This window comes from Phodopus roborovskii, unplaced genomic scaffold (assembly GCF_943737965.1).
Source record: "Phodopus roborovskii unplaced genomic scaffold, PHOROB, whole genome shotgun sequence".
Taxonomy (NCBI): Eukaryota; Metazoa; Chordata; class Mammalia; order Rodentia; family Cricetidae; genus Phodopus; species Phodopus roborovskii.
In genome coordinates, this window is record NW_026125460.1 from 69,477 (window position 1) to 85,065 (window position 15,589).

Below are 15,589 nucleotides of genomic sequence, written 5' to 3' on the forward strand. Positions count from 1 at the left end.
TGTGTCTCTCTTCTTTATTCAGAGTTAGTAGGTTATATGTTGGTATGAATTTTTCCATTTCTCATAGGTTATCTGATTTGTTACCATGTGATTGTTGATAGTATCCCAATATCTCTTTTATTTCTATGGTATAATTTCTGTTATCTCATCTTTCCAATTTTAATTTTCACTCTTGATTTATAGTTTTTCTGACTGAAGATTTGTTGATCTTGTTTATATTTTCAAAGAAAAGCCATATGCCTCCAATGATTGGAGACATTTCCCTACAAATACTGTTTTAAACAGTATTAAATAGTCCCCTCTGTCTTTCTTTGGGGACTCACTGTGTTTGTGCGTGTTTGGTAGAGCTGCTGCACACATCTCCTATTCCTTCTTTACCTTCATTTAGTCTTTTTTCTTTTTCCTTCAGCTGACTGGTTTTATACACCCTGCTTTCCCACCTGCTAATTTTCTCTTCTACATGACTATGTCTGCTATTAAAACTCCCTACTGCATTTTATTTTTGCCCTCTTACTATATTCTACAGCTGCAGAATCTTTCTTTGGCCATTTACTTGATTATCAGATTTAGAATTTTATATCTGTTATTTTAATGATTTTATTTAGGTGTTCATATGTATTTTCTTAAAATTCCCTATATTGCTTGCTGGCCTGAATTTTAGAGCCCATTTTATTCCTACCCACTCCCTCATTCTTCCTTCCTTTCTTCATTCCCATTTTTTAAAAAATCAGATGTTGTTTTATTGAAATATTTTCTCTTGATGCCCTTAATAAATTGGGCATTCCACTGCACCACTGTTTGTGTCCTTTATGATGTAGCAAGGGTGGCAGCTGTTCATATTGCAGACCACAGACTTTTATGTAGTCAAAATCTCCATAAAGTTTCCAGAAAGTTCTCTGGCTAACCACCAGTGCCACATCTACTGGGCAATGCTGACAATCTCATCAAAAGTGTTGTTCCACAGCGCTTAGTGTTCTTCTGCCTCTTTCTGTCTCTTGGTGTCTCTTTGAGGGCTCTAATGGTTAGTCAGAGGAAACCACCTCATTTGGACCTGCCTGTTTGGAGTAATGTCACTGTAATCAGACCTTTCTAGAAAGGTTGCCCTGACAATGTCATCACCAACTGTTTTTGGAGGCAGACCCAGAGGACCTAACTTGAGGACCAAGGCAGATGTGGCACTGACCTCTCATTGAGTTCACCTCAGGCACACAACTTTCATCTCATTGGGGACCAATTTGGGTGGCATGGTAGAGGCCCCTGGTATCAGGCAAGCCTGGATTTGGGATGATGGAAGACAGCACTGTTGCCTCCTTGGAACCAAAGTTCAAAATCTAGAGAATTTTTCACACCTGCTGTGCTTTTGCTTTTCTACCATTGATTTCCCACCAGTTATAATTATTAAGCGTTAAAGTGGCATTTTTGCTGTCTTTTTGATGTTGTTTGTTATTTCCTATGATTTGAAGTTGAATTTCGAAGCTTGCTTCATTTTAATGCTCTTTTTAATCTGTTAAACTGATGCATTACCTCTGCTTGTTTTGAAATATAGTGGATATTCTTTATACTCTTTCATATATTCATCGAGAAGAAAAGTTGGTAAAATAGAAGTTTAGTATTGTATAGGAGTGCCTTGGTTTACTAAATGCATTGTTTTATTGTGAAAACTGGAGGTTTTATATTATTAACATATTTTGATATTAGTATATTCCTTATTAGTTTTAATACTGAAGCAACTTGTTTTCTGAAAGATGGAGATATATATATATTATCCCCAAACCCATACTCTGATAATGGGAATTGATCTTCCCTCTGAGGTCATATGCCAAGGTAGAGCTGAATCAATATTAAAGTCATATAATTTTTCCAGTTTATATAGTATCTATAACACCATTAGATCTTAGGAAATGCCAAATTGATAAAGAGATGATCATTTGGCCCAGATGATTGACCTTCACTTTCTATTACAGTGATCTCTCATCGCAGCCCTAATCCTCTCTTTTCTTCCGTTGGCTTGCCTGCCTTAATCTCTTTTATGTTCCATCACATTGTGACTTTTGCTTGAACCATTTTCTGCCTTTGATCCTTAAAGATCTTCAAATGTTCTTCTTTTTATATATTCTGAGTCATTGGATTTTACATGTAGTAGACTTGTAGGCAATGAATTTTCTATTAGATGGAGCTACCATTTAATACAGTCTGCAAGTGAGAATTGAGAATTACAGGACCAGTTTGAAGATGGAATTTATTTGGAGTAAAATGCTCAGGTCTGGAAGCTAGATTTGCTCTCATTTTTAACTCATCCTCAGTGGAAGAACCTGTGTTGCCACTTGACAGCATGTCTAAGATATTTAGTTGAATTGAACACAATAGCTTAGAATGAAACCAAGGTAGGCTTATTTGAAGCCAATGTTTCTAGAATAAAGTGTGCAGTATACTGAAGGGAGATGCTGTTGAAAAGACTTGAGGAAAGTTCTTTTAGTGTTCTTTAAAGTGAGGCATGCGCTGTCACTAGTAGTCCATTTGTTTAGCCAATGTTTGAGAGCAGAAGTATGATTAACTTATAGCAGGTTCAGCAGGTCCCACAGCTGCTTCTGTGGAATTCTTCACTTTCTCTCAATCAAAATCTCACCAAGGGAAAGAGAAAGTTAGGGGTGCTATTACATGTATGTATGTGCTTATTTACACACACACACACACACACACACACACACACACACACACACACACACACACACAGGAATATTACCTAAACATGGATGTTTTCCTTAACTCAGAAGTGACAGGAATCTTAGTTTTGGTCTAGTCACATTTGAAGGGACTTTCTTCAAAAGGCTCAAAAGTTGGAATTACTTGGCTGGTCTTTGTAGGTAAACTGGTAGGATAAAGCAGGAACAGTAACACCCCCTTAGAATCTCAAATTGTTAGGCTTCCTCAGTGTAATTTTCTTCAGAGCCAGTAATTCAAATCTTAAGTGGGTTAGTAGTTAAATAAAAGAGGGACAGATAGGCTCCAAATTTGTGTCAGTAGTGTGATTTTAATGATAATCTGGTGCTTTACCAGTAACAAGATTGTGTAAATATATGCAAACAGGTAGATTACAGCTACCTTAAGCAGAAAGAAGAAAGGAAAGAAGGGTAGGAGGTAGGGAGCAAAGAAGGAAGAAAGGAAGGAAGGAAGGGAGGAAGGAAGGGAGGGAGGGAGGAAGGAGGGAAGGAAGAAAGGAAGGGAGGAAAGAAGGAAATTGGTTTTTGATTTAGTGTTCACTAAGGGGATAGGAGAGTGACAAGCAGGATAGACTTGAAGCTGTCATTAGGAGCATGCTATTGAAAGCTTTGTGAGGATACCGTTAGTTCTTTATTTCTCTTTCAGATATTCACATATTCCAATCAAGAGTCTTCCTTGAGAGAGAAAGAAGGGGGAGAGAGAGAGAGAGAGCACACTTGGTCTTGTCTGGAACACATCTTAACTAAGCAGTTGTTAACAATAGAGAAAATGACTTTTGGACACTTCGTGAGAAATTGGGAGTGGTGTGACATGGACACTGGACACAACTACACAAGCGGATACTTCCATGTCTTTCTTGAAAACCTGCTTTCTTCACAGTATCTGACAATTGCTGTGAATTGAAAGCACATATTGAAATCGATCTTTACATGAAAATGATTAACTCGATCCACAAAACATACAGTAAAAGCAAACGATAAAGAAAAGAAGCCAGTAAAGAAAATTGATTTATTGGAAGTTCTGTGTTTCTTTTTCACTTTCCTGCAAGCTATAGGACAGAATTAGAGGCAGCACTGGCTCCAGCAGTCTGCCCAGGTTGCAGTAATAGGTTTCAGCCATGCCTTGTTTTATTGCATTTTGTACAAAGAAGAGGATAAAACACATTTGAGTTTTCACGTAGGACAACGTTCTTACAATCAGAGACCATTTTAAAAGAAAGTATTAATAGGATAAAAGAATGTTAATTGTGGATATGAACATTATACCATGACATGCACTTTTTGTCTTTCTGCCTTCTTTATGCATCTATTTAATAAACAGTGATATATCAATATTTATCTTTCCTGAGCATATCCTGGGGCATACACAGTAATAACCACCAGTTTGTAGGACAGTTAGCACTGTCCTAGTAAGATGTTCCTGTTGATGTTGGCTTTGGTTATGAAGTGACAATTACAAATGTCTGAGTATCTACTGAGCCAGTCTTGGGGAATTTTGTGTGTTGTCTTAACTCACCATTTGACACCTGTATCATGGCCACTTTTGTTGCCATTATTTCTGGGTTTGGAGAGGTGAAAGTATCATCTTTGTCTGGGGAAGGTCTAGACTAATGTCTTTCTGCCTTACCACTATCGACAGATTTCAAGAGGCTTGCCTTATGTATGGTTTGGTACCATTTTGGTCCTCTACTTATTTTGTATAAATGTCATTTTCTCACTCTGACAGTAAAAAAAATTGGCCTCTTAGTTGGACGGGAGCACATACACACTCACACACATTTGTGTGTGGTAGGCATGGATTTGGGTCTCAGAGTTAATGAAAAGAAGAAAACAAGGAAAGCATCCATAGTTACCTGTCTCTACTTCCCAATTAGAAAGCAATGTGGGTAACAATTCATGTTCCTAATGCTGTGCCTTCCCTGCCTTGAGTGGGACATCAGTCTGGGAGCCAGAATAAGCTTTCCCTTTGTTCTTGAAGTTGATTGGGTCAGGTATTTATTATACAGCAAGAAGTACTTCATACTAGCAGTATACAATACAGCCCCCAAATTCAACAAAATTCTTCCTAAAAGCCTCAGCTCTCAGGTACTGGAAATGCAGAGGAAAGACCTGGTCTTAGCTCAGTGAAGCCTGCCTCCTGTCACAGTGTGACAGCATTTTATAATGAGGGTAGGCTGTTTGTAAAAGTCCACACAGGAACACCAGAGTCAGCTAAAGGAGAGTTACCAATGGTTCAATCATTGTCTTAAAATTGTAATCATTTTTTTTTTCTGTGTCAGGCAGAGGCTCTTGGGTTCTGCCATATCATCACATAAGTCTTAGTACTTTGGGTGCCCAAAAGGATAAATTTTTTTTTTTTTTTGCTCCTAGCCATAAAAATGTACGTTTGTGTTTGGTCGTTTATGTTGTGAACACTGTATAGATTCTTAGGATCACAACTGAAAATTGTGAATCCATTCTGTTGTTCTAAAGGCTTGTCATGTGCTGAAGGTTGTTTTGCTTGGTAAATAGTCTCAATTTTATCACTGCTGGGATTTTTGATGTGGCCTATGGGTCTCTGAGTTTGGTCGTCATTCTTTTCTAAGTAGTAGAGTTTAAAAATTTAAATGGCTTCTCTGTGATATTTTAAAAATAGCCCCCAAGTGAGCTCCATTCTGTTTTATTTGCTTTATCAGAAGAAATATTTTTCCAAGACACATTTTTTTTTTTTTTTTTTTTTTAAGCAGTAAACTGATGTGGTGTAAAATACTTTTAATTCACTTTTATTGATTTTGTGCATTTAATATTCTTGAGCAACACCAGTTATTATTGCCAACACCAGTTTTAGACACCACTCTCTAAAGAACCATTTGACACCATGTGGATCTATAAGTGTAGTCCTTTGTCCTTGCTCCCTGACGCCTCTACAGCTGCCCACCTCCACTTTTCAGCCTGGGATATGAAATTACTGCCAGAGAAGCTCAAGTCTCAGTGCTCTTGGTGGTCCAGTCATAGATAAGATGTCAGTGAATGAGTCTTGGGCATGGACGTTAAATGCTACAGACGTCAGTGCCTGAGAAAGGAAACGCAAGCATCTCCAGGTTGTGAGATAAATTTTTAAAGTCAGTATTCTGGAAACTGCCTGAAGACCAGCTTCCCTGCGTTTCTTCTTTGCCAGGGGCTGTGACTGTAACTCTGCTCTCTCACATTGGTCATTTCTGTACTTCTTTGCCATCTTTGTCTACCTTTGTTTTAAAAGGAAGTAAGTACCTCTTGAGAAGTCTTAGCAGCTGGCTGCTATTCTCTGCTCTCTGTAGAGGAGAGATTTTCCTTTGTGCTCTGAAGCAGGAATACTCTCCAAACTGTAGATGTTACTGTATTTTTACAAAGTCAGAATAGTACTCTGGGGTGACTTCCCTAAACAAAGGTGGGCCTTGAAAGCAGTAATTGTTCTAAGTGTTGATATGACAGAGGGTGAAACTTGCCAAGACACTGGGCCACAGAGCCATTCCTTTCATTCCATCAATTGAATATCCTCTCCACACCATGTACTGTGCTTAACAATAGAGTAGTGACTAATTCCTACGCCTTTAGACAATTAAAGTGTGGTTTTGTTTTAACCTTTTTACTTATCAGGACTCATGGTATTTTATTAAAGATAAAATACTGTCACTTCTAAACCAAGTGTTTTGCTCTGAAATTTAGATAATTTGGAGATGGGAATCTGTCAGAAATATATTGCATAATGTTATAGGAGCAGAGATTTGGTGGATGGGGCAAATTGTTAATCAGTTTTGCAAATACAGTTTGTTTTCCCCCTACCCCCATCTTAACCAGGAGAGGACTTGGAAAGTTTGGAGAACGGATGTCCTCTTCAAGGGACAATATCTGTCTAAGTAGTTTTGACAGAGATAGTAGTTGTCCTTAATATTTTTAACAATGAATGTCATGGTCAAAAATATTGAGCAAGTTAAATGGTGGCCACCGGAGAGTCCAACCCAACTTGTAGTGTTGTACTTTACCTCATGCTTGACTTCTGTCACATGTGTGCTCTTTGGAAAACTTCCTCTCCTTTTTTGCAACTGATTGCAAGTTATTCTTAGATTTAGACGGGAAAACAAAGCCTATGAGTGACAAGAGCAGTTGCACTTTACCACTGTTTTGAATACAGCCTGATGTGGGTGTTCAGGGATTTTCTTTTTTCTCTGAAAACCCTTCTTTAAGTAGAATGCAAGATGATAAAGATCAGGGGCTAGGAGGAGTTGGAGTGATATGGGAAACAATAGCATCTTAATAAGGTTCTTGGTAATCAGGAGGCATTTGTGTCTGTAGTGAGGGATGGGGAAGTGACAGACTGACCATTCTGAAGGTTGCCGTCATCATAGACTGGAGCTTTTCTAATTATGTATGAAATGAAAGGCTTCAGAGAAGAAGTGGCCCCCAGCCCTCAGCCACTTGAATATCTGATTGAGGCCAGCAAGCCTTGAAGACCAATCTGCTGCATTGTGCTTATCTAAAATCGTTTGCAAGGCTCATTTGAAATCTTTTTTACTTATCAATTCCCTTTGTCTTTTCTATCCATCTACCCTTGTACATAAATTCCTGATTTATCTGGGAGGGTCCTGTTGAGAAACACAGTACAAAGGATTCAAGAGAAGGTATTTTTATTAGTAACAGTGATGTTATTTAGTTGTGTATTATTTGTGCAGTGATAGAAGGCTTGCTCCATGCTGAGGAAGTTGTCCACCATGGATCCGCATCCTTAAGGTCAAGAGTGCCAGTAACTGTGGAGACACAATGGAGACTAGTGAGTAGGGAAGCCAGGCACCTGAGAACCTCGAGACTAGGATGGCAGGAAAGCCACCGAGGGCTGACATTTACTAAGAGGTTCTAAGGTCACAGAAAAGGAGTAAATCCCTCTTGATCCCCTTCCTGCTCCCATCTTGTTCCTGATGACTCTCATGGCCTGAACCTAACCAAACGTCTGAGGAAAGTGAGTCTGAAAAACTTATGTAAGTCATTTTCATGAAGCTGGGTCTAGTGATGATGGAGGAGGATGATGGTTTTTCAAGCTTGCCTGAGTTCCATGTTCAGAATTTGTTTCTAAAGAAATATTTAGCTAGTGTCAACTCCAAAAACCCAAACAAATGAAAACAAACAAACAAACAAACCAGTAAAAATCTTTGCTGGCTTCATCTAACTTTCAATCTCTGAAACAGTTCCCCTTTGGTCCCTTCCATCAATGGGAAGGTTATCAAGGCCTGGTGAGAAATAGCTGATTTAATCCTCATAAAGGGCTGAAGAAAATAGAAAAACAAACATGAATACAAATGTTACTGCACATTTCAGAGTTACTTTCATATAAGGCATGGGTGGGGTGTTAACAGGAAAGAAAGTATGCAATCCTTGATGTTCAGTGACTCTGCGCCCTCCTCAGTAGGGCTGGCCTGCTGGAAATGTGGCCTCTCACTAATCCTGGTTTACCCCAGCTCAGGTGTTTCCAGATTAGCCCCCACCCACACAGGGGACCTGAGCATGAGTCTGTCCATTTTGATTTTCCCTGTGCTCATATGGAGTCTAGTGCCGAAGCTTAATCCAAAGCTCCATCCTGGTAAGTCTTTACTCACCACAGGGTGTGGCCTCAAAGAGTGCTGATGCATCTGACCTCAAAAAACCAGCACACCTGCCTTTCATGTACATGGAACCAGGAGAAAAATCACTACATACTGCAGACTGACTTGCTTTTAATCTCAACATACAGAACTAAGGGAGTCACTAAAAGTGGTTTTAGGTAAGGCAAAAAAACTAAGTACAACAGGATACACACACACACACACACACACACACACACACACACACACACACACACACACACACACACACACATTCTTTAGTCGTGGATAGATCCTTCAAATCTTGCACTTGCAAGAGCTTCCTGGATCAGGCGCTCAGGGCAGGCAGGCCATGCGAATGATTGGATTGATCTGGTGAAAGGCAGCAGAGTGTGGAGTAGGCTGTGAACTGTTTAACCCTGGCCCTTTGTGAAGCCAGTGGTTGCTATGCAGCCATGGGGAAGCCAAGCCTAATCTCTCTCTTTTCCTCACCTCTCTTTCTCGCCCCACTTCCCTCTCACTCTTGCTCTTCCCTCACCAATGAAGCATTCATTCATTCATCCGTCTGTTGTTTGTTTGTTTGTCAATGGAAAATGAAGTTCTCCCACGTTAAATGTTGACTACCCAGTTTGGTTCACTGCTCTAATGGAATCTGAGACTCCCTAGCTCATCAGTCCCCGGAGCCTCTCTTTCTAACAGGTTTTGTTGTTGGTGGTGGGTTTTTTTTTTTTTTTTTTTTTTTTTTTTTTTTTTTTTTGTGGCATTATAATAGCAGAGGGAAATTTCATGGCAGTTAGAACCCTTTGTACGAAATTGGTCCTCACGCCCTGTGCTGGGCCAGTCTCCTGTGCAGTTTGTGGCATCAGGGTTCTCTGTTACCTGCTTCTGGCCATAGTCTGTCTGTCCTCTCTTTTCTATGCCCCCCCCCCCCCCCCCGCAGCTGTCCCCTTCCCATTCCCTGATTCAACATTTAAAAACAACACTTGAATTCCCATCCTGTTGAATTCTAGTTAATGCTGAACACTCTTGCAGCTCTTGTCTTAGAGGTGGCTTTTATATAATCATATGACCCACTAAAACAGCTATTGTCACCTAAAGAACATCTGTCTTGTCCAGACCAGCCAGCTCCATCATAGCTCACTGATGCAATGCATTCCTTTTGTTCTCTTTCTGTAACAGAACAGACTGTCTCAGACTAGTTCCTGAATGTGGACAGCAAGAGGCTATGGTGAACTACAAAAATGGGTTTTCTGAAACAGAAACTTTAAACTCTGTGGAATTCAGTAATAGTTGACACTTCAGACAGTTTGCCAAGCTTAGCCTCTCAAAAGCATCTTCTTTTACTATACATTAAAAAAATTGAAAAAAGAAATATTATGTATCATAGCTGATGAGGTAGCAACTGGCTTCAAGACTAAAAGGTGATTACAATCACCCACATAGCTGTTGAAAATGGCATCCTACTTTGTATTTTTGTTTATTATGGGCTGGAAGGAGGCAAATTACTACCTCATTGCCAGCCAATAATCATTTTCCAGGAAAAAGGTAATTCATCCTCTGAAAGGGGATATTCACCTGCTCACCTCCTCTGATTGCTTCATTGTGTATGTGATTGGTAGACTGCCCACTGACCAGGAACAAGGTGTCTCTCCCCTCTGGATCCCAGGACTGTGAGTCAGGAGTCATGTGATCACACTGTCTCTTGGTGGTCATGGTGACTCGCGGACAGCTGGTATTCAGCTGTGTTCCCTTGTGCTCACACTTCATCAGAGGGTGATGCTCCATTCTAAGGGCTGAGGAGAGGGAAAGGGAACAGCCATTTTAAAACAAGAGAGGACCGCAGCAACGAAACCAGCAGAGACAAGAGAGCAAAGGGAGGTGAGGGAAGGGAAGGGAAGAGGAGGAAAGATGCTTTGTCTAAAAAGCTGAGGTTTCTAAGCCAGGAGCTGTGACGATAGGAAACTATTCTTTGAGAAGCACCCTAAGATATACTTTGCTTTTAGGCTATTTAGGCCTTGCTAAGCAGATTATTATAGCAACCCACCCCCCCCCCAAAAAAGTGCATTTTGTTCCAAAAGGACCTATTGTCTGATTTTCTGCTGCTGAATAGATACAATAGCATTTCCTTTTGTGAAACTCTCCAGATAAGATTTAGTTTTATTCTATTGTACAGTTTTTCCCCTTCTAGACTTTCTTCTTATTAAAATTGTCCTATATAAGTATGTAAACATATATCACACACACATATAATATGTATATACATATTATATATGTGCAGAACTACTTCTTGTTTATGTTATTTTAAGCAGTTGGGGCAACATATAAAAGCTGCACTGATTCCTGTCCCCCAGAATATAGATTATTTCCACCAATATTGTTTGTAAATAATTTTCTTACTTAACTTTCACAAATCAATTCTAGGTACCTGATTTCTCCTATGTAAAATTTGGTTTATTTGATTCTATAATAATGTGTATTTTTAGCATATCAAATGTAATTTATGAAGAAGTATTATCTTAAACTTCAAAAAAAACTAAACTTGAACAAGAGTACCATGTACAAGTTATAATATGTTTCTGTTGTTCCTCAGAACAAGTTTGTAGCTCAACTGAGGGCATTGTATGACAGTGACACATTTATGAATGACCTTGCTGCCTGACAGGCAATAAGCAAGGGTATGCATTTCTTTGTAAAAATTCTTCTAACAACAGATGTTTCTCCTCTTCCTGCTCATGATCTGGCTTGCCATCTGTGGATCTCATCCCTGGCATCTACTTCCTCATCCAAGGCTACCTCTTTACCTGCTTCACCTTCCAGCATTTTCTTGGAACCATCCTCCCATAACCTAAATCTGCCATCCTTTCTCTTCTCTTCATAGCAGGGCCATCTTGTCCAGAAGCTTTCCCTTCCTAGATCTTCTCCTTTGCCTTCATTTCATCTTCAGTAATCCCTACATGTCTAACCCGGACTCCATGTCTACTACTCAAAGACACTAAGCTAAGACAAACAGCAACCCAAGCTCTGCCTCCAAATTAACATTACTTCTTGTTTTTCCTGCAATTGAAGTGGTGTGTGTGTGTGTGTGTGTGTGTGTGTGTGTGTGTGTGTGTGTGTGTGTGTGTGTAGGGGAGGGAGGAAGCTTAGCTCTATAGCCCAGGCTGGTGTGGAAACTAATTACCCTCCTGTCTCTACCATGGAAATGTAGTTCATTGTTTCCCTGGAACATTTCTATATGTGATTTTGTGAAGAAGGGGAAAGCAAGATATAAACACAGCTCCCCCTTCCCAGAATAAAGCCCAAGTGTGAGGAAGGTGGTGTGTCCTTTCAAAGAAGCTCAGTAAATGTTTGAGGGAAAGTCCATTTGCTTGTGTTCTAGAATGGAACATCACCCCCTACTGTGTTTTAGACAAGACCTCAATTTGTAGCCTAGTTTACCTTCCAACCCTCAATCCATCTGCCCTAGCCTTACTGGTGTTTGTATCATAGGCCTGTACCACCTGGCTCCTGTTCCTTCTAAAATTTAACACTTAAAAGTGATGCCCGATGCAGTGAAATAAATCTCACCAAGTAGAATTTCATTATTAGAACATAGCGGTTTATATGATACAACTGTCTTCTGTGCCCTTGCTCAACTTTCCCATCATTCCACAGTGATGCTTCTCATCCAACAAGCAGTTTCTTGCCTGTAGCTCTAGCTCCAGCCCCAGGCGCCTGCCTGTCTGTGCTCCTCTCTGTGGGTGTGTCTATTTTGGATGTTTCATGTAAATGGAGTTAAAAGCACAACCTCCATTTGTACTTATGCTTCCGTCACTTAGCACCTACGATTTAATCTTCGTTTCTCTTCTCATCAAAAATGTCCTTGGCAATAATGATCATTTTTACTTGGTACAGAAATGATTTTCTTTCAGCACTGTCTTATTTTGAAGCACAAAAAGAATTGTCACCCTATGTTTTATTTTTCTTTTTCTTTGTACCTCCCTCATAAGCTACCAGAAACAAGAAGATTATTCCCTTACCCATTCTCCTGTAGCATATTGGCTTTATCTGCACCCTCATATTAGAGGGACAGAGGATAAGCCTCCCAGGTATCATATAGCAGTAGCTGTCCCAAGGAAAGTAGTCTTCACTTTCAAGTAAGGTAAATAAATGTTTCAGGCTCAAAAAGGCAGTTCTTATCTTAATATCACTAAGACAACCTTTTGGGGTGTGGTGGCACAGGCTTTTATTCACAGCACATGGGAGGCAGAGGCAGGTGGATTTCTCTGAGTGGTAAGCCAGCCTGGTCCATCCTAAGTTCTATCGATGAAAGCCAGAGCTACACAATGGGACACAGCTTACTATGTGGGCATAGATATCAATGAGTATTAGGCTACCTAGCATGGTGGAGGTTGGGGGAGTGGGCCTGAAGCAGCCTTTGGTATGATCTTCAGTGTGTTGTCTCTACACCACTGGAACCAGTGTTGTAGAGATGATGTTATTTGCCATACACGACACACCCCTTAGAAGCCAGAATCTTTTTAAAGAAGAGGCTAAGCACTGGTGTCCTTTCAGAGCAGAATGTAATGGTTTTGTTCAAGCTGGGAAAGGCAGCAATTAACTTCAGAAGCCACTGTCCACAAATGTCAAATCCAGAATTGTGGTGTCCATTTCTTTGCTGAAACTAAACATATGAAATCTGGCCCTTTGTTCTGCATTTTGACTGTCACTAAAACTGGTCCTTGGAGATTACTTGTGTACTTTTGGGTCTGTTGATACCTTTGTGCTTTTAAACCTCCTTTCCCTTCTCCTGAGATTGTTTTTCTCTATGTTCAGAGCACACCAAAGCTTCAGGAAGGCTCTCTGCCAACCCCAAAAGCCACTGTCTTCCTCTGTCAGAGCTGATGGCTGATGCTTACATGTGTCTTTTAATTCTTATTTCTTTTTTTCAAACCTATGCTTCCATTTTTAGGAGACAAAACAAACAAACAAACAAGTGTGAAGACTCTGAATTCCGTTTCTCGTACATATATGGGAGAGATGTGAACTTGTGTGTAGACCCCTGTAGATGGGACTGGTCAGCTTCTGATGTCATCACCCCGGTATCTCCCACCTTGTGTTTTGAGGTAGGGTCTCACTCTGGTCTGAATCTTGCTGAGTAGGTTGGACTGACTGACTCCCAAGTCCCAGGGATCCCCCTGCCTCCACTTCCCAAGCACTTAAATTACAAACACCCACTTCTGTGTTGGTCTTTTCTCAGGATGATCCTGGGATTGGACCCAGGCACTCATGTCTGCCAGGCAAGCACCTCACTGGCAGAACCCATCTCCCTAGTCCTGGCTACTACTTGGCTAAAACCTGGAATACTTCTGCAGTGAGTGAGACTCTTTTCTCTGTATGCTGACATTAAAAATTAATTTTACAAAACCGGATGCCTTCAAATAAACACTTTTACCTTTTTTGATTTTTAATGTGTTTGTCTATAAAATAGAGAGGCAGTTATGATGAGAGTTTAATGAGAACAACTACATAAAAAGCTTACAAAGTATCCTGGCATAGAGAAAGTATCCAGTCAATATCATCTGAAAATGATGGTCATGATGACATGGCTCATCCCTGTCCCCAGTCCCTTTGCCTTGGAGGAATTATTAACCTTACAAAGCATCACGAGCTGTCATGTCTGCACTATGGCCCAGCCCTTTCTATTGCATGTGCCTTGCAGCTGCTTCTGAATAGCCCTGCTGTATTGGGCTCCCTGGTCAGTGTGACTCCTCCAGATTCGCTCTGACCTTCCCCACCCCTATTCTCTCTCCTTTCAGCTAGCTTCAGATTCAGGTAGTGAACTCTTGCCCTCTACTCATACTTCTAAAGCCCCCACATCCTGTCTGTTCCTCATTCACTATCTCTTTGTCATGTGTCTGCTTTCTTTCCTCTGGTCAGAGCCACACATCAAACCTTGGGACTGAGCAGGGTTTGTTGTTTTCTGCTCATACTGGTGATGATGGTAACAGTAAGTGGAACAGAAAAAAATGGCACCAAAGCGATTGCTTACTGGCTCCTTCCTTGTTCAGCAATTACCCTGAGAATGCATCATTCCACCCAGTTCTCACAACTCTCATACATGGGTCATACTGTTGGTCTCACTGGACAGGAGGAATTTGATGCTCAGAGACACGGTGGACCCTGCAGAAAACTGTATTATGTATCTCTTGTATTACCACATAGTGGAAGCTATAGTGCTTATATCCTGTAGTACCATATAGTAGGCTCAGGATATGAAACCAGTGTGACTAGGATAACTTTGTTCTTAAGTGGCCCTTTAATGCTTTCTTATTCTTTTCATTTCTTTTCTAAAATAGTCTTCCTGCTTTCAGTATGAATCTTCAAGATTTAGGGTAGCATTTCTACCAAATGAAAGCAGAATTAATGTCTCCCCACTCCATGAAGTAAAGAGGAAGTCAGGCATGTGACCTGGGTTAGTTCTTGCAGCTGTGATAAGATGCCTTACAGTGGAGCCAAAGGGAGGAAGGATTTACACCAGCTCATGGTTTTCTGGAAGGCGCAACAGAGTTCTTGCTGGATGGAAGCATGTGGAGGAGACAGCAGACTCATCAGTGGGTCAGAAAGCAGAAATCTTGACAGGAAGCAGGACCAAGCTGTAGCCCTGTAAGCTCTGGCTGAACTGGCTTGTTAGCTAGGGCATAGTCTCACTGTTTCCATAACAACAGCACCACCATTGGGTACCAGTTTAGGAACCTGAACCTGTGTGGGAACATACCATAGTCAAGGCAGAGGTAGCCATTTCTCTGTCCTGAATTTCATGAAATTTCTTAGCGACTGGCTATTCCTTGAATTTTTTTTCAGTTTGTCTAGTCATCTTCTGCGGTTTTTCAACAAATATTCTTATTTCTACACTCTGCTTTTGCCCAACTAAGTCTTTAACCTAGTTCCCTGTTTACACATCTTTCTGCACACCCTTTATGCTTTTCTGCTCTGTGACTATGTCCAAAGACACCCCTCTTTTTTCGTTCATTCAACAACATTTACTTTTTGGTCCCTCTCTGTTATGCTTCTTCCAGAATTCTCTTTGGACCATCTTATAACAGAATAGCAAATAAACTCAGAGGCCTATAGCAGCTAGTTGAGTACCTAAACAGAGTGGAGCCAGCTGGGTAGAGAGAATACAAATTTGGTTTAGAGGGTTTATAACATAGTTCTAGATTTTTATAGTCATTTGGAGTCAAGTACTGAAGGTTTGAATTTTGGCTTTTATCTGAAACAAAGAGACAGAGAAGAAAAAGT

The 15,589-nt window shown here is 40.4% G+C and overlaps 1 pseudogene; it reads right to left on the minus strand.

Annotated features, from left to right (window-relative positions):
* Positions 1–766: 766 nt before the first annotated feature.
* Positions 767–1,306, minus strand: LOC127215510 (60S ribosomal protein L12-like; annotated as a pseudogene).
* Between the last annotated feature and the right edge of the window lie 14,283 nt (positions 1,307–15,589).